Consider the following 20,373-nt stretch of genomic DNA (forward strand, 5'->3'; position numbering starts at 1 on the left):
CTTACTCTTATAAATTCTTTTGTGTCTTTTAAATACATAATACAACTTGCAATCCAAAGATCTTCAACAAAGTGGTTGTTATGTGCAGTAGACATGTGTAAAATGAAAAAATTTGCTTTGTTTTGATTCGAAATCTAACAAATTTCATGTAGTTGCATTTGTTAAATTCGTTCCATTCGTTTTTGGGATTCGTTTCAGTAATTAAGTGTTCTTGCATGGCTAGACCACTTATTGTTTTCTCACATATATATTCTTATTATTATAGCCAAATTTACCACCCTAACTCCTCCCACAGTTTTTACACTACATAGACAGTAATATACGTGCGGATTGTTCCTGATTGGTGTGCTATTACTTTGTGGAATGTTTCGCCGAATGGTTCACGAAATATCGCCGTTTTTGTGGTGAAATTGGTCCCATAGGAATGAATGTTCAAAACTAGAGTGGGAGCTGACAAAAGCTAGAGTGTGAGCTGAAAAATCAGGACATGATTTCTAAACTGCCATCACTCCCTCACTTTCAAGCCCACCTACACAAATCTTATATCAAAACGTTCAGCTATCCCTGCTGCCACTAAAAATGTCCACAGCTAAGACAATGTCCTGATAGTTTTCACAATATGACCATTTGTTTGCAACTCACGCCGCCCATTGACATTCATTGAAACACCATTCTAGCCACCTCAAATTTGAAGGGCAATTTCTAAACTGCGACTGTGCCTTCATTTTTAATATTTCAGAGACATTCTATGCAACAAAATGTAGGTCTGGGTCTTGTGATTCTCACAATATAAAGCTCTTCAGTGTAGGATTTATAATTTGTAAACTACAACCATTTGAAGATGGCTGGTGGAGGCAAGAACACTTCACAACATCTCAACCAAATTTGAAAAGTCATTCACATTCGAAATCGGTTCAACTGAATTAGAAATTGATTCAACAAAATTTGAAAAGTCGTTTGAAATCGAAAACATTTCAACTGAAAAATTCAAATGAATTCGACTGAATTCAACTGAATTCGAAAAGTTAAGCTGGCCATACACATGTAGATTTTCGTCTGAGAATATTCGTTTCAAGAATTTGATTTTCTAACCATTAGTGGGGTCAAATTGATGTTTGTTTTCGACAGCAGTAATGGAAAAAAGTTGAAGGGGCAAGAAAGAAAAGTTTTCTCCATCAAAAGAATTTTCGGCCAGTATATGTGGTTCTCATTCAGAAATTACATTAATTTTAAAATCGAATGTTCAAAGCAAAAGACAATTTTCAAACAGCATTCGTCCATTCATCGAATGTCCAAACAATTTTCATACAACTTTTCTTGCGAATATTCTCGGCTGAAAATCAACATGTGTATGGCCAGCTTAAGGTTGGCCCTACACTTGTAGATTTTCAACCAAGAATATTTCTTTCAAGAATATTCATTTGATTCTCTAATTGTTAAGCTGATCATACACATATAGATTTTCATTCGAGAATTTTTGTTTCAAGAATATTTGTTTGATTTTCTAATCGTTAGTAGGGTCAAATCGATGTTACTTTTCAACAGCAGTGACGGGAAAATTCAAAGGGGCAGGAAGAAAAACTTTTCTCGATCAAACAAATTTCGGCCAGTGTATGTGGTTATCATTCAGATGTCACATTAATCTTAAAATTGAATGTTAAAAGCAAAGAAAATTTTCGAATGATATTCGTCCATTCATCAAATGTGCAAAGAATTTTCGTACAACTTTTCTTACGAATATTCTCGGCCGAAAATTTACATGTGTGTGGCCAGCTTAAATTTGAATTTAGAATTTGATTAAAATCTTTTTGAAATCGGTTGAAATTGTTTCAAATTTGAATAAGGCTAGCCATACATGTGTAGATTTTTGTCCGAGAATATTTGTTTCAAGAATATTTGTTTGATTTTCTAATCAGTAGTGGGGTTGAACCAATGTTAATTTTCGACAGCAGTGACGGAAAAATTTGAAGTGGCAGAAAGAAAAACTGTAGCTGTTGACTTTTAAAAAACAACCACTCACCTGTCCCTCAATCCCGTGGTGTCTTCCCTGCAGCCTTTCTCACCGGCCATCCTGTGTTAGTGTGGGCACCCGACTGTGCATGCACAAGTAGCTTTGTGCTTTCTGAATGGTCCCGTAGTCTTGTGGGACCTGTCACGTGTCCCAGAAGACTGCGGGAAGGGAGGCGGCAGGACAACTTCTGCTTCCGATTGCGATTGGCGATCGCAGTGGAGGTGGGAGCGGCTACATGTCAATTTCGGGTACCCGTTACCCCCCCCCCCGCTCTTCAAAGCTGCAAATCCTTAACGGGGAGCGGGGGACCAGTCCTTAAAGCGCAACTTCCCCTTTTGGGTGGAGCTCCGCTTTAAATTTGTTTTCGGATGTTTATTCGATTTTGCTTTCAAATGTTTTTTTTAATTCAAATTTGTTTTCAAATCAAATTTCGCTCGAATTTAATTTCATTATTTCGGATTCGTTTAAATTCGTTATATCGGAATTCTGATACATCTGAATCTCCGAATAATGAAAAAATTAGTCCGAAATTCGATTTGAAACAAAACAAAACGCACATGTCTATTGTGGAGTCAGTGTGACAAGATCTTGTCCTAAATATATACTTTATCCATATTACAATGTTTCTAGGTTTGTCATTTTAGTTCTATCTGCATACAGTATGTTCAGAGACCTATTTGGATTTGCTTCAATATACAATATTAGTGAATCGCTAAATTTTAGAGGCTCTGTGGCTGCAGTCTGGTTCATGGGGACTCTTTTAGTCCTTTTTTTCAGTATGTGAAGGTTTGTTTAATTATCTGATAACTTTTGGCTATAATAAAAATCATATTTTAATACACTTTCATTGTTTAATCTGTGGTAACTGGATAAGCCTGTTACAGATTTTTTCCTTGAGTAGACATAAAAGTGTGTAGAGCTCACCTCTTAAGGGCTGCTGAATTTGATGGGTCCCCTTAAGCTCTGCACAGCCAGGCAACACATATTTTCCATAGCTTCACACAGTAAAACAGTTCTTAAGCTTGGTTTTGCTGTTTTTATTCGGGGTTAACAGCTTGGATGGGGTCTAGGGGTATATGGGATGCCCAAGGAATTGTAAAACTTGGGGACAACGTCTTAGTAAACACTGTACACGGTACAAAAATGTGAACCAAAAAAAGGTAGCTACCATCTCTTTAAGGAGCACTGAGTCCCCTTTGGTGTACCTCCTCAGACCCAAGATGAATCCTTCCTCCTTCACCCAGCTGTCCTGAGGGTATCTCTGGGCAAAGGATTCCAAGTTCTGCAATTAAGTAGTCCCGGATGAGAACGAGTTGGGTATTGCACCTGACCGCCATCTCCCTTCTCTGACCTAGGGGGTGTAGGAGTACTCACACTGTCCTGTCTTGTTAGTTGGTTGGGCTGCAGCTGCTTCCAGGCCTTAAGCTGCGCTGGCTCCTTCCCTACTGACAGGATATCCTCCCTAGGAGATTTGTGGCACAGTGAAGATTCTTCCATCTAGCAGCAGCCTATAGGTAGGCCCCCCCTCCCAGGGGCCCCCTCCCAGGCTCCACAATCCAGGACCTTCTCTCAATCCATCTTCCACCCAAACTCAACAACTCCCCTGCTGCACAGGCTCTGCCACATTTAATGATTTCTGTTAGCCACCATGCCTGGCCTCTTGACTGGGGATTCACAAAACTCCCCTAAGCATGCAAATCCAGGCTTCAACCACTCCTCTGCCCCTCTTTTAGAAAGTTCCTCTATTTTCTATAAGGGTGGGAGGACTCCAGAAGCCCTGACTTGTAGAGCCTCCCACCCTGTCCTGAGGTAACCTCTTTACCTCACTCCCAGAATGACTCATCCCAGGCTTCTAACAAGCCTCTGACTCACAAAAATCCTATCGAGCTAAACTAGAGGGCACTACATGTGTTTGTTAAAAGCAAATGCAGGCAGTGTAAGTACTTGGATTTTAATTTGTATCAGTCTCTTGCAGTGCCTTTACAGCAAAAATTAAAACTGGGGTAGGAAGGAGCGGCACAAGGAGCAGTGGATATCCCTATTGTGTGCAGAGTGTGAAGGCCCTGGAGCCCACTGTACAGTCTCTTCAAACACTGAGGATTTGACTTGGGAAATGCTTTTCCACCAACAATTGGGTGGAATCCCTACCTGGGCATTTCTATTTTTATCACTGTTAGCCATATTTTGTGATTATTCCTCATATGTGTGCAGTGTATACTGTGAATAAGCACAGGTTCTGTTTAATCATCCCCATTAAGTCACTCCCACTCTGAGGCACAATTTTTCCATACCCATATGTAGGGAACCTGGATTGGGCAGATGTTGGCACCAAGCTGTACAAGTCCTGCCCCACTTCTTCTTGGGTAGAGCACCCACATACCTGTCTTTGTGGCCACCATCTTGATCTACTGTATTGCCCAATACTTGAAATAAAGGAATGCCCACACTTAGATGCATTTTCAGGACTTCTTGCACTGCAATTCTTCTCACTTAAATCTCCAACACAGTATCACATCTTCACAGAATCACTGACAGAATTTTTAGAGCAGAACATGAGCAGTATACATGCGTCACATCAGTGCAGAACACTAGTCCCTATACTATCCATCTTCCCATATTTATGTAATGAGCCCCTCAGAATATTTAGCTCACTGCATAGTCCCTTAGTTTCAGGCCACAAGGCACCAAGCCACAAACCTGCAGCTATTGGTCAAAGGTGGCAAGGTGTCTCCACTTGTTTCTGAGAAAATGTTCATCTGTTCCACTTGTTGGTGCTTCCCAACTGGGCACCTCACTCTACTCTCTCCTTCTTAGCTGAATTACATGGTGCTACATGGTGCTACATACAGGAGGAGTTTCTCTAAGAAGGAAGCTAACACCAGCTTAACCACTTGCTGACCTCAAGTAGTACATATGCTGCTTGCAGAGATTCCCCAGGCACAGCACCATACCCGTACATCACTGTGCTCATGCTCATTGGGCACGCAGTGGTGCGATCCTGTGACCACAGTGTCTGTATCACGTACCTGGTGTTAGAGGAAAATGGAGAGAGGAAAATGAACTTCCCTTGCGACTAAGTTCCAGACTCCCCTGGATATGGGACAGAAGGAGTCAGGCCCAAAGTAGCATGGGTCGGAGTGCTTGTCAGAAGTACACCCAGGAGCACAGCTGATGCCCTGGAACGGTGTTTGCAGACAGGTGGCGCCCGTGAGAGGTATGCAGGCCTTCAGGGTAGCAGAGGACCACAGAGTAGTGGAGATTAAAGCAGATGTAGTCAATAATATAGCCGGGGTCATACACAGGAGAGCGAGTGAGAATATCTATTAGCCAAGCCAAGGTCAGATCAGGAGAGCAGGTGAGAATATCCGTTAGCCAAGCCAGGGTCAGATCAGGAGTCAGGTAGAGAAGACAGGTCCAAGAACAAGCCAAATCGGTAACAGGAGATCACCGTAGCAAGGGAACACGGACAAAGGTACTGGGAAGCCAGAGATCAACCAGCAATTTTAGGGAGTGATGGGCTTCCTTATAAAGGTTGTCTGGCGCCAAACTGAGCTAATGCGTGCGTAACTATGCGCTGGTGCGCATGTGTGCTCGTGTTCGTGTGCCAATTCGCATAGATTTTTGCCAGCATGCATTTCTGTGGCCATGCAAGGTACTGGCAGGAATGCAGGTCTCTGAGTACCTCTGCTGTGGACAGAGCCCTGACAGTCCGTTGGACCCAATCATAGCCATCATATGATAACATGTAAGCAGAACTATCATTAATGGCTTCCATTCATGACAGCTTGCTTACTATTGTGATGTGGTGATTGACCCATTGGTATCACATGGTACCTGAGCCAATCACAGTACCCTGTACCATGTGATAGCTGAGGGCCAATCACAGCATGCATCACAGTAGTAAACAATGAGTCATGAATGAAAGCCATTCAAGACAGTTCAAACAATTGCTGTTACAGTAATAATTACTGTAAAAAGCAATCACAGTGTAAAAAAAAATATTATTGACATTTTTTTTTCTTACCAGCCAGTATCCCTGATCACTGCCACACCAGTCATATGATGATGCTGTACTGCACTGGTGACAGTATGTAAAAAAAAAGTTAAAAAAAACTTTATATAACTTTTTTTTTCATTTTGGATAGAGCAAGGGAGGATTATAACCACTGCTAGGTTTTTTTTTTGCCATCTGTGTCCCATCCTGGAGATTTCCCTTCACTTCCTGTCCCATAGCAAAACAGGAAGTGGGAGGAAATCCCTGCAAATTATGGGAATTCCTTGGGGACCCTTAGGTCATCAGACCTAGTGTCCCCATTGGACAATTTCCCCTCTATGACTTTTCTGGGGACAACCAAAAATGTGGAATTTTCTTTTACTTTCACTTTCAATGATAATGGTAAATAGGACAAATAGAGACGGTGGATCTCCCTAACGGGGCCACACAAAGCAATATAAAATTTATAAAAGGGGTTCTAATCCCTCTGCACTCTTTCCTAAACTAAAAAAAAAAGTTTAGCCTTATACTTTAATTTCTTCCTTTTCCAAAACTTTATGACAAAAAATTACAACTTCAAAAAACTCACCATGCCCCTTACTAAATACATCAGACTGTCTGCTTTCCAAAAAGGGGTCATTTGGGGGGTATTTGTACTATCCTGGAATTTTAGGGCCTCAATAATTGAGATAGACTGTCAGTACATCAGGAGTGCTTAATTTTCAAATGTATGTCCCATAGTATTGTAGCGCCTCTCTAGTTAGCCAGGGGGAGCTGGATAGATTTTCAGGTAGAGGCTGAGTCAGCCAGGTCATCTTAGGTCAGGGCTGAGGGCTCTGCAGATCAGTTCCCTGATATATCCCGCTGTTCTAGAGACTTGTGAAGTTTCTAGAAGGCAGCGGGTGGGGGTGAGGAGGGGCTGATCTGCACACTTAAGGGACTCTGGCTAATTCCCAAGCAGGATGCTTGGCATGGGGCCAGGGCAGCCCTTAAGTGTGACTGAGCTTGTTCAGCAGCAGGAGAGTTTGGGTGGAAATGAAGTGAAGCCTGGAGTGTGGAGCATGGGAGGGGTACCCGAGAGGGGCCTACCTACAGGCAAAGTTGCTGGACAGGAGTATCTCTCAGCCTCACCATCCCCTGAAAAAGCACAGTTTGGGAAGCAGTGAAGGAGCCAGCCCAGCATAGGGCCTGAATGCAGCCACCAACCAACAAGCTTACAGGAGAGGACTGAGTGAGTAATTCTACAATCCTGGGCCAGATAAGGGGAGAGGGCATTCCGGTGGGAAACCTGACTAGCTCCTCACCCGGGACTGTTAATTTTAAAGTGGCAACATCTGGATTCCCTTGACAAGGATTCCCTCAGGCAGCTGGGTGAAGAAGAGAATTCATCTGGGGTCTGAGGTGGTACAACAGAAGGGCTGGAGAGTTCTTCAAGGAGAAACTTTGTTGTGTATGGACTTGCACATAGTGGCCAAGGAGTTTGTCCTCAGTTACAGTTCCTTGGGCATCCCATACACCCCTCAACCCTATCCATGTTCAATACCCCTTAATAACCTAAAAAATAAGCTTTTGCTCTATTATCCTTATGCAGTGTGGACAGGATAAACTGAGTATTTATTAATGCAGAAGTCCAATGGCCATCTTTAAGGAGACCACTTTGCAATGCTCATCTATGGAGTGTCTCCACTGCAAGGGCCAGCCAGTTTACTGTCTCCTGTGTGCAAGGTCTGAAGAAAATGTGTGTTGCCTGGCTGTGCAGGACTATAGGGGGACCCAAAATTCAGCAACTCCTAAGGGGGTGGTGTCACAGTTTGTAGATTCTACAACATTCACACAGACTAAAGCATATACACTGAGTTGGGTTTTTTTTTTCAAAGAAATGTAGCCAACTACATTTTAGCTTGCCTTTATGAAGAAAGATCATTTGTTTGCAAAATTGTTGGTATTTTTTCATTTATATAGCAAAAAAAGTTTTAATTAAATACTACCAAAATAAAGTTCTATTTGTGTAAAAAAATTTATTAAAATAAATTTAATTTTGGTACAGTATTGCATAACCGAGCAATTACCAGTTATAGTAGCAGAGTGCTGAATAGCAAAAAAAATGCCCTGGTCATAAAAGGGGTTAAAACCTTCCAGAGGTTAAATGGTTAAAGAATATGAAAACCCAACATTTCATATTCCTGATATGTGCCTACTGTACCATGTACTTGTATCAAAAAGTATTCAGCTTCCTTTGTGTGAATTCCTGGTGTTCCTGCCAGTCCCTTTGCTTTTCCACTGATTAAACTAATCAAACATATGGGGAGAATCTGGTCACACATTTACATAGTCTTTTCAATTCAGCATTTGAGGATAGATCACTTCCAGATTCTATGAATGAAGCTCTCATAGTGTTAATACCCAAGCCTGACAAGGACTTGTTGCAGTGTGGGTTGTATCGTGCCATTTCATTACTTAATAGTGATGTCAAAATCTTGGCTAAGCTTCTGGCCACCCATTTGCAAAGAGTGATCTTGACACTAGTGCACTCGGACCAGTCTGGGTTCACCTTCAATAATATACGGCGCCTATATTTGTACATACACAGGGCTGCTGTTTAGGGGTGGAGTGGCTTGGTGTTGTCATTGGATGTGCAAAAAGCCTTTGACACAGTTCTCTGGCCATTTTTATTGGAAACAATGTCTCAGATGGGGTTTGGTTCCAAATTTATACGATGGGTACAACTGCTGTATGCCAATCCCAGAGCTCGGGTCCGTACTATGCAGGGATGTGTCTCCAGCCTTCCCTTTGCGCAGGGGTACAGGGCAGGGCTGTCCCCTCTCGCCCCTCCTCTTTGCTCTGGCCTTTGACTCTGGCTAGACCTGGTTATAGTGAAGCTTCTATACCTGTCTCCAGGCAGCCGGGACTAACTCTTTTCAAATTGCTCTTCATAAGAGTTCCCTGGGGCTAATTCCCTGGGCTGCTTGGGGAGGGTCGGGAGGAGGTCTGTTTCCAAGATCTTATTAGCACTGCTGATAGGTTTACTCAATTCAGGTTCATACATCATCTGCATTATACCCCAGCTAGGCTGGCCCGCATGCGCTTTGGAACGGCGTCCTCTTGTCCCCGGTGTGGTTTTGGGGGTGCCAATCTGTTGCACATGTTTTGGGCCTGTCCAGCCCTTGCTTCATACTGGCAGGACCTTTTTACTTTCTTCAAAAAAACCTCCAAAGGTTTTCTATGGGGTTGAGATCTGGAGACTGGCTTGGCCACTCCAGGACCTTGAAATGCTTCTTACGAAGCCACTCCTTCGTTGGTCCTGGGATTTTTGCTCACCGTTCTTGTGATCACTTTGACCCCACGGGGTGAGATCTTGCGTGGAGCCCCAGATCGAGGGAGATTATCAGTGGTCTTGTATGTCTTCCATTTTCTAATTATTGCTCCCACAGTTGATTTGTTCACACCAAGCTGCTTGCCTATTGCAGATTCAGTCTTCCCAGCCTGGTGCAGGTCTACAATTTTGTTTCTGGTGTCCTTTGACAGCTCTTTGGTCTTCACCATAGTGGAGTTTGGAGTGTGACTGTTTGAGGTTGTCTTTTAAACTGATAACAAGTTCAAACAGGTGCCATTGATACAGGTAATGAGTACAGGACAGAGGAGCCTCTTAAAGAAGAAGGTACAGGTCTGTGAGAGCCAGAAATCTTGCTTGTTTGTAGGTGACCAAATACTCATTTTCCACCATAATTTACAAATAAATTCTTTCCAAATCAGCCAATGTGATTGTCTGGATTTTTTTTCTCAATTTGTCTCTCATAGTTGAGGTCTACCTATGATGCAAATTACAGGCCTCTCTCATCTTTTTGAGTGGGAGAACTTGCACAATTGGTGGCTGACTAAATACTTTTTTTGCCCCACTGTACTGTGGATGGGCTGCCTGTACAGGCACAGTGACATACCTGTAAGTTGCTAACCTCTGCCGGGTACAGGGGGAGCACACATGCCCCCGTCCACCAACTGTGATTAGACAAAGCAGGGCCCAACCAATGATTCATGACTGGGACCTGCTGATTGGCTGTGTCCAATCACAGCCCTGAGCTCTGTGCTGCCAATCAACACAGAGCTCTATCCAGAGGGAACGATTTCTGCAATGCACCTGTCTTCTGGATAAATGTGATGCTACAAACCCTCTGTGTGGCACCATTCCACAATGCACCTCCCCTTTAAATAAATATTGATACGACACTCAATGATAAATAATATACTTAGGCTGTGAGTCATACCCATAAAAGAAACCCCTATGTTGCAAACAGTGAATAAGGGGACTACAACACACCTTCCCCCTATAGCTGACACACTGAATAAACAGTATTGCACAGTACTACAATGCACTTCCACTGTAAATAAAATTTGGACGATACTCTGTAGTGATTGGTGTACTTAGAATGTGAATCATACCTATAAATATATAGAAACCCCTATGTTGCAAACAGTGAATAAGGGGACTACAACACACCTTTCCCCTATGGCTGACACACTAGAAAAGTGGCAAAAAATATCTATCTATCTATCTATCTATCTATCTATATATATATATATATATATATATGTCCTTAATATAACATATACCTATAAAAACAAGGCCAAAAATGCCAGTGTGGTGGGGACAACAGAACACCAATTTTAAGTTGCTGATCACTGCCATTAGCAGTATAAAAAAAATTACTTTATATATGTATATATATATATATATATATATATATATATATATATATATATATACACACATATAATAGTTTGTAGACACTATAACCTTCATGCAAACCAATCAATATACACATATTGGGATTTTTGTTTTCTACTGAAGACATGTAGCAGAAAATATTTTGGCGAAAATTTAAGAAGAAATTTGATTTCCAAAAGTTTTTTTATTGGACATGTTTTATAGCAGAAAGTAAAAAACTGTTTATTTTATTTTTCAAAATGTTTGGTCTTTTATCGTCTATATAATAAAAAGTGAAAAACCCAGTGGTGATCAAACACCACCAAAAAAAAATCTGTATTTGTGTGAAAAAAAAAATAAAATAAAAAATAAATTTAGTTTGGCGTTGCATGACTGTGCAATTACCAGTAAAGTGGTGCAGTGGTAAATAGCAAAAAATGGCCTGGCCATGCAGTGGGTAAAATCTTCCAGAGCTGAAGTAGTTAAGAATAAGGAGCCCGATCTTGAATAAAGACGGAACTGTGTTCAACACAGTACAATTTGCAATGTTCACAAATATTCTGTATTAATTGTATAAATGCCTTCACTTTGGCAATGCTTAAAGTGGAAACTTGGCCAAGAAATAAGTTAGGCTTAATTACGCTGAAGAAATGTATTTTCTGTGGAAGCAAGTCCATTTAATGAGCACTTGCAGTGTTCTGAAATGCTATTACATTATATTATTACTGATACTGCAGAAAGTAATGATTTTATTTGTAAAGAGGGGAAGTATTCCTTGTTAATATAGCGTGTGTCATAACTACAGATGAAAATTCTTGTTTATGATGCAGTTTCTCAGTGTTTGGTGGCCAATCAGCCTTGTTATGCTTAACATATACAGTAAACTGCACAGGCAGTTTAAGGCTTGGAGCACACGGCAATTTTTGGTGGTAAGATTGCACTGCTAAAACTGCCCATGCTAAATCGCTAGCAAACAGTGATCAATTCCTGCACATATAGCTACGTGTATTAGCAATTATTTATACAATTTTGAAACATTATTATGCAGGGGCGGACTGACAACTCATGGGGCCCCCAGGCAATAGAGGATCTTGGGGCTCCTGTGTCCCAAACTCAAAAAAGCCTATGAAAAAGGTACCAGGGGCATCTCATTGGGCCCCCTACTGACCCCGTGCCTGAGTTTCCAAATGGTCAGTCCGCCCCTGATTGTATGATCATTAGGATTAGGGATTATGACGAACTAAGATTGCAGATCTCACAAAACCTGACAGGCGAGCATTTATTGGGGAATTTAGGTGTACAAGAGGGGTGGCATTGGGACACATCATGAATAAGCAATTGACAAAGCAGCAATGGGCACAAAACAGATACACAGTTCAGAGAAGTAGAGGGGACAACATGGAAGAACAGTTCCCAGGGGAGGGATAAGGCACAGCAAGTGGGGGTGATCTCTCCATGGAGAGGAAGTATGGAACAACAAAAAGGGGAACAGTCCTCAGGGCAACTGTAAGGCACAACACGGGTGGCGTACAGCACCCGGGGCAGTGATCCGGGAGGAGTAGAGTTTGGCAAAGAAGGGGTTAAGTCTTTAGCACAGGGCTGGGCACACAGCAAGGATGGACAGGGGCCTGGCACAGCAGGGGTTAAGTCCTTAGCACAGGGCAACATTCGGGGCACACGGCAAGGATGGATAGGAGTCAGGCACAGCAGGGGTTAAGTCCTTAGCCCAACAAACTGGACACAGGTCAAACATGGTCAGGGGTCCAGTACAATAGGAGTTAAGTCCATAGCCTTGCTGGACACACAGTGAGGAAGGATAGCAGTCCAGCAAAGCAGGGGTTAAGTCCCTAGCACAGCCAAGCACATAGCAAGGAAGGACAAGATCCCGCAAAGAAGGGGTTAAGTCCTTAGCACAGGGCTGGGCACACAGCAATTATGGACAGGGGCCGGGTACAGCAGGGGTTAAGTCCTTAGCACAGGTCAACATTCCAGGCACACAGCAAGGATGGAGAGGGGTCAGGCACAATAGGGGTTAAGTCCATAGCCTTGCTGGACACACAGTGAGGAAGGACAGCAGTCCAACACAGCAGGGGTTAAGTCCCTAGCACAGCTGAGCACATAGCAAGGAAGGACAAGATCCCGCAGAGCAGGGGTTAAGTCCTTAGCACAGGGCAACAATCTGGGCACACAGCAAGAAAGGACAGAGGTCAGGGGCGGACTGACCATTCAAGCACTCGGGCAAATTATTGCATTTTCATGTTCTGTGTACTGTGTGAGACCAGATAGAGAGAATGCAGGGTCCTGGATTTAGTAACACTTTAAAATAGGCCTCTATGTACCTAAAGTGCATGGACACATAGGATAACTTGTCTCTACAGGCAAACCCTAAATTCCTCTAGGAGCAGTAATTTTTATTTTTTTTAAGCCAGTGTGCGTGGACCCTAACTGCACCCCTATATATTTCCTTGGGATATGCTCCTGTGTCCAGGCAATCCAAGGCTTAGGGTTGGGTTTCGCTGGCAAGAAGCCCTTCCCCATTGCTCCAGCCATGCACAAGGAGCAAGGCCTTTGTCTCCAGTGGGCACAGAGTGCACAAACAGTGGGATCACACTGTGCGCCTGCCCAGACAGGAGACAAGAGAGAGGGGAGCATGCAGCGACAGACCTGTACCCTTGTACTTCCTCCTTTTGTGGCTACAACAGCCTCCACTCTTCTGGGAAGGCTTTCTACTTGACGTTTGAGTGTGCCTGGGGGAATTTGCGCCCATTCAGCCAAAGGATCATTTGTTAGGTCAGGTACTAATGTGGGATGAAAGGATACAGCTCACAATCAGCATTCTAGTTCATTCCAAAGATGTTCAATATGGTTGAGGTCAGGGCTCTGTGTAGACTACTTCAGTTCCTCCACACAAAACATGTCAAACCACATTTGTATGGACCTAGCTTTGTACACCTGGACTGAGTGATTTGAAGTGGAATCCATATATTTTTTTGGCCAAATAGTATATATAATGACCAGTAGCTGTCAATAACTCATTGATTGTGGGATTAACTTGCATATATTATTTGGACAGGAATAGAATGCACATGCCCTCTGAAAATCCCCCCCCCCCCCCCCACACACACACACTTCTCCATTACCAGTCCTTTCCTGCTTGTAACTGGGTCCATTATTTAGGTTTAAGATCATCTCCAAGGATTTCAGCTAGCCCAGCTGAGGCTTCTCGAACAGCAAGCACAAAAGATGATTCTGACCCAGGTCTCAGACTATTTATACCCATTTCGCAGTAGCCACCTGTGCAGGGCTTCACCAAGATTGGGTAAAACAGTAAAAATATTCTTGCTGCCTACATACAGTACATTATTCCACACCTGCAGTAGCCTGTGAGACATAGTACAGACCTAGCTACTCACATGCAGCGGAACTAAATTTGCCTAATTACCAGAATTGCACAGAACACAGTGAGCTAGAACTAATCCTAGCACCTATCTAGGATCGTGCTACCCCAATTTAGCAGATTTTCTTCTGCCAGGACTCATCATTTCCTTTTTTGATGTAAATACATGCTTTTTGGTTGAATCACTACTTTTTGTGCAATCTGTTTCTGAAAGATATGAATCTTTTATTGAAACAACTGTTAAATATTGAACAGTTGTATCTCTATATATATGACCAGCATTGTATGTCCTGTCATAAATTCCTAAAACATATGTGCTATCAAAATTACCTCTATATTAAACTCTATAGTGCCTTAAAAAAGTATTCATACCCCTTGAAATGTTCCACATTTTGTCATGTTACAACAAAAAACGTAAATGTGTTTTATTGGGATTTTATGTGATAGACCAACACAAAGTAGCACATAATTGTGGAAAAGGAAAGTGTAAGGAAAATAATACTGTACATGGTTTTCAAAATTTTTTGCAAATAAATATGAGTAGTGTGGCATGCATTTGTATTCAGCCCCCTTTACTCTGATACCCTTAACTAAAATCTAGTGAAACCAATTGCCTTCAGAAGTCACCTAGTAAGTAAATAGAGTTCACCTGTGTGTAATTTAATCTCAGTATAAATACAGCTGTTCTGTGAAGCCCTCAGAGGTTTGTTAGAGAAGATAAGTGAACAAACAGCATCATGAAGGCCAAGGAACACACCAGACAGGTCAGGGATAAAATTGTGGAGAAGTTAAAGCAGGGTTAGGTTATAAATATCCCCCAAAAAATATCCCAAGCTTTGAACATCTTATGGAGCACCGTTCAATCCATCATCAGAAAATGGAAAGAGTATGGCACAACTGCAAATCTACCAACACATGGTCGTCCACGTAAACTGACATGCTGATCAAGAAGAGAATTAATCAGAGAAGCAGCCAAGAGGCCCATGGTAACTCTGGAAGAGCTGCAGAGATCCACAGTGCAGGTACGAGAATCTGTCCACAGGACAACTATTAGTTGTGCACTCCACAAATCTGGCCTTTTTGGAACAGTGGCAAGAAGAAAGCCATAAGAAGTCCCGTTTGCAGTTTGCGAGAAGCCATGTGGCGTACACAGCAAACATGTTGAAGAAGGTGCTCTGGTCAGATGAGACCAAAATTTAATTTTCTGGCCTAAAAGCAAAACGCTATGTGTGGCAGAAAACACTGCACATCACTCTGAACACACCATCCCCGCCGTGAAACATGGTGGTGGCAGCATCATGTTGTGGGGATGCTTTTCTTCAGCAGGGACAGGGAACAGACCTAGCTACTCACATGCAGCTGAACTAAATTTGCCTAAACCAGAATAGTTTTGAGTAAGTGCCACAGCAGAGTCAGTGTGACTGGCTGAAGATTTAACAGATGGAATCCCCCTTGTGAGGATGGCAGAGAGTGAAGGTGGTGGATTCAAGGATCAGTGTCTGTTAGGTGAAAAGGAGAATGGAAGGATGGGTTGACAACCTTCTCATTGGCTTCTGCGCTCCAGTGGTGATTCCAGTAAATGGAGGGGCCCCTCTTACATGGCTGTACTGGCTTCCAATTGGCTTGCCTAGAAGTTCTGCCCATTAGGGACAGCCCAGCGACTCGAACCGCCTTGGATTCTAAAGGTGCAGTGCTATACAGTCTCGGCCACTGACACTGCGCCAGAAGCTCAGTTTCAAACTTCAGATGTACCTGCGGGTCGAGTAAAAGGTATCTCCACTACTCTCTAGAGCAGAAAGGCATGGCGGCACAGGGTCTAGATGCTGTGAACCTTGCAATCTGTTGGTCCTTCCGATCCTATACACAGTCTGGTGCCAAGTGTCCCAAACTTCTCCAGGCTACTTTTTAAGAGTCCCCCTTTTTTCCTCCAGTCTGACGCCAAGACACCAGAGAACTGTAGTTTCTTCCTCATAGAGCGTGGTTCCATATGCCTATATTGGAGCTACATATCCTGTAATTCTCTCGTCATCCCTCCTTCCTCTTTGGCGTCCAGTCTCGACCAGTCAAGAGAAAACAGTGAGAGTCAATGGACTGTTTAGTGTGTGGACATGCTGGGACTTTTGCTTTCTGTTGTGTCTTTGAGACAGAAAGAGAAGGAGAATCTCCCAGATATGAAAAAAAATAAATTCCCTACCTTATCCAATTATGCTAAAAAATATGGCTTTAGATATGGTTTATATTACGAAGTCTGATTAGTTGTTGTTTCTACACTTTTGACATTTTTAAATAAGCTTGAAAAAAAAGAAATCGCTGTACGACCTTTTTGATCCTTTAAGGAAAAATGAAATATTGCAACAATAACTGTTATATATATTCTCAGCAGGTTATTATAGTGTTGGTTACTAAAAACAAATCTAACATAATACTGAAACATTTTTTTAGGTTGCTAGTCCTGCAATTCCATCAGATGTCTCATGGTGTCAATACAACTCTTCCAATAAAACTCAACTGACATGTTTTTTGTAGAGCAATTCTCTCTATAGTTATCCATGGGATTGTACAATCCATTAACAACCATCATACCATAAAAACATACCTAAATAATAAACACATGACAAAGGTTATGGAAAACCTTAGGCCATAGCCCCTTTATTGGGTCCAAATAAATTTTAGCCATGAAATAAACTTTAACCAAGGGCAGCTCCAGACACTTTTTTGGGGGTGTTGTGCTCATACTGAGTACAAGATGGGGTACTAATGTGGCCTGTGAAGTGTTGTAGGTGTTGCCAAAAGGTGGCTGTAGGCAAAAAGTGGGCCAACAAATGGGTGTTTCTTCATGGTCCGTGGCTTGTAGTGTTCCCCTTTTCTCCTTCTGTAGGGACCAAATGGGGCCTTGTTGTGAACTGAAAGAAATTGTGGGAATAAAATAAGCCCAGTTGGAACCAGCAATAACCTCAGCACAGCAAAATAATTAACTTATGTCACTCCACAATAATTAACCCCTGATATGACACAGTCATTAACCCCCAGCATAGCACAGTAACTAACCTCCAAAACTGAACAATATTTAACCCTGACATTAGACAATAATTCATCCTCAGCATAACACAACAATTAACCCCTAGCATGGCACAATAAAAAAAAAAAAACCACCACAACACGGTAATAGATCCCAAGCACAGCACAACAATAAACTCCCAGCATGGAACAATAATTAACTCCATGCATGGCACAGTAACTTTTCTCCAGCACCACACATTTATAAATCCCCAGCACTGCACAATAATAATTCCCCAGCACTGTACAATAATATACCCCCAACAGTATAGCCTTCAGTGTGTCCCCTTCATTGTGCAACATACAACATAGCATATAGAGTGAAGAGGTCAGTACTACTTATTATATAGAGTGTATGGGTCAGGACTATGTACAACATCAATTTCTCAGTGTGCTCTCAGTGTTGGTCAGTACTCAGTGTCCCCCTTTACGTTGGTCGTCAGTCTGCATCTGGACAATGGAGGTTAGTGTGTCCCCTGTACAATGGTGGTCAGTATGTCCCATGCACACTTGTAGGCAGTGGCCCTGTATACTGCTGGTCAGTGGTCCTGCATATTGGTGGCCGATGTTACCCTGAATATTGGTGATCAGTATACCCCTATTTACTGGTGGTCAGTGTGCCCCTGTAAACTGTTGGTCAGCGTGTCCCTGTGTACTGGTGGCCAGTGTGCCCTCTGCATAATCATTGTCAGTATGCCCCTATATATTGGCGGTCAGTTCCCCTGTATACTGGTGGTCAGTGTGTTCCTGCATAATCATTGTCAGTGTGCCCCTATATACTGATAGCCAATTCCCCTGTATACTGGTAGTCAGTGTAGCTCCCTCCAAGTCTGCTAGGAGGAGCTAGACCTCAATTGTCAGCTAGGAGGGCTGATTGGCAGTCTGGGGAGTGATAGCTAGCAGGGGTCAAATCATGGTCAAAGCTGAGAGGCTCTGCAGACTAGCCCTCTGGAATTTCCCCCTGCTCTAGAACTTTGGAGAAAGGTCTAGAGGCAGTGGGTGGATCTGAGGAGTGACTGATCTGCACTTTTGAGGGATCCTGGACAATCCCCAACAGGAGGCTTGGCAAGGGGCCAGGACAATCCTTAAAAGTGATTGAGCCTGCTCATTTGCAGGAGAGTTCAGGTGGAAGACAGAGAAAGAATGTGAGGCTGAAGGCAGGAGCCTGGGAGGGGGCCCAGATGGAGAGAAGGGCTCACCTACAGGCAGTGGAGCTGGGAAGGATGAAAACTCAGACCCTCACGAGCCTCCAGAACAAGGACCACCTGTGCAGCAAGGAGGAGCGTCCCAGCTAGAAGGCATGGTAGCAGCTACAAATCCACCATCCGCACAGAAGGACTATGTGAGTAGACCTGCACCTTCTGAGCCAGATAGGGGAAAGGGCACTCTGGTGGGAAATCAGATTCACCACCTACTGGGGCTGTCTAATTTCTTAAAGTGACAGGTAATTAATCCTCTGCTCAGTGATACTTCCAGATAGCTGGGTAAAGAAGAGGAGTTTATCTAGTGTCTGGGGTGGTACTACAGGAGGTGCTGGCTAGCTCTCTGAAAGAGACTGTGTTGCAGTAGAGACTTGTAAATAGTTCCAGGAAGTTGTCCTCAGTTCATCGGTTTCTTTGCACATCCCATATACCCACTTACCCCATCCAAGTTGAAATCCCCTAATAAAACATCAAAAACAAGCTCAAGGACTGATTACTGACTCCTGGATGCAAGTCTGTGGAAAGAGCATGTTGCCTGGCTGTGCAGGACTATGGGGTGACCAAAATGCTCAGCAACTCCTAAGGAGGTAGTGCTACATAAGTGTGCCACTGTAAATTGGTGATCAGTCCCCTGTATACTGCTGGTCAGTCCCTTGTATACTGTTGGTCAGTTCCTTTGTATACTGGTGGACATTTCCTCTGTGTGCTGGCGGTCAGTTCTCCTGTATACTGGTGGTCAGTCCCTCTGTATATTGGTGGTCAGTTCCCCTAAATACTGGTGACCAGGTCCCCCGTATATGGGTCGTCAGTCCCCTGTATACTGCTGGTGAGTTCTCCTGTATACTGGTGGTCACCCTGAAGACTGAAGTCTGCTGTCGGCTGACATCACTCAGTTGGTCCAAGCTGGGGAAAGATCCCAACTTTAAAGTCAGGATCCACCCCAGAGTCTGGAGCGGCACCTGGCTCAGCCTCTAAGCGAATCACTGAGAGCCTGAACCAGCAGCTTCCTCCCCCTCCACAGCCCAGCACTCCAGTGAGCACTGGGGGGAAGTAGAGCAGACAGCACTGACTGACAGTCACCGCTCTCTGCTCAGAGTGGCTGTGAGAACTCAGAGATCACTAGTCATGTGATCGCTGAGTTCTTACCCTTAGAGCCAGTGGGGGACAGATGCAGATTGATGCTGCATCCACCTAGGTAAGTATAAATGGGGGGGGGGGGGGGGAGCCCTACTACTCTTTTAATGTTTTCTTTGCATTAAGGTAAAATACCTTTCATGTTCAGTTCCTCCCCAGCCCTCTCTAAACACTCACCTGAGTTCAATCTCAACCCAGCACTGTGCCCAACCGCAACAGTACTGCTCTCTTTTTCTCTTAACAGAGACCGAGGCAGCTGACGGAGTTTGTGAATCCTGTGAGGAAGAATAGACAGCTTCCTATAGTGGCAAACAAAGAAGAGGAGGACCCCAGAGGGGGAGCTTCGGGGCCACCTTGTGCAAACCATGAAGGAACCAGGAACCATGAACCAGGAAAGTATAACATGTTTGTCATTTAAAAAAACAAAACAAAACCTTTACTATGGTGATAAAACTGTGGCTCTCCTGTCTATTGTATTTAAATTATTTTAATTTATGGGTGGTTGGTATAAGTCTTCTCTTCACATTTGTGGTCAGCGTAGAATCCCTCGTGCATTGGCAGTCAGTGTGGAATTCCCCTTAAATTGGTGATCAGTGCAAAATCCCCTGTAACAGCTAGCTAGGTGGGATTTTTGTTAGAGGTTGAGAAGCAGCCTGAGATGAGTCTGCCTGGGAGTGAATTCACCTCAGGACAGGCTAGGAAGGTTCTGAAGGTCAAAGATTCTGAAGCCCTCCCACCTCTCCAGAAACCTGAGAGCTTTCTGGTGGAGGGACTGAGGAGAGGAGGAGGCTCAGATCTGCATGCTTGAAGTGCCCTGGCCAATCCCCTGGCAGGAGACTTTGAATGGTAACCAAGGCAACCCTTATGTATCACAGA

General features: G+C 43.4%; 1 long non-coding RNA gene across 1 annotated transcript in view; it reads left to right on the forward strand.

Moving 5' to 3' along the window:
* The window catches only part of LOC149439117 (uncharacterized), a 45,591-nt gene extending 25,705 nt beyond the window's left edge, over positions 1-19,886 (forward strand). The window contains exon 4 of the long non-coding RNA XR_016307857.1: positions 19,742-19,886. This is a non-coding gene — a long non-coding RNA (uncharacterized LOC149439117). The remainder of the gene's footprint in view (positions 1-19,741) is intronic.
* Positions 19,887-20,373: the final 487 nt, after the last annotated feature.

This window comes from Staurois parvus, unplaced genomic scaffold, assembly GCF_062004578.1.
Source record: "Staurois parvus isolate SC_StPar_1 unplaced genomic scaffold, SC_StPar_1.0 ptg001158l, whole genome shotgun sequence".
Taxonomy (NCBI): Eukaryota; Metazoa; Chordata; class Amphibia; order Anura; family Ranidae; genus Staurois; species Staurois parvus.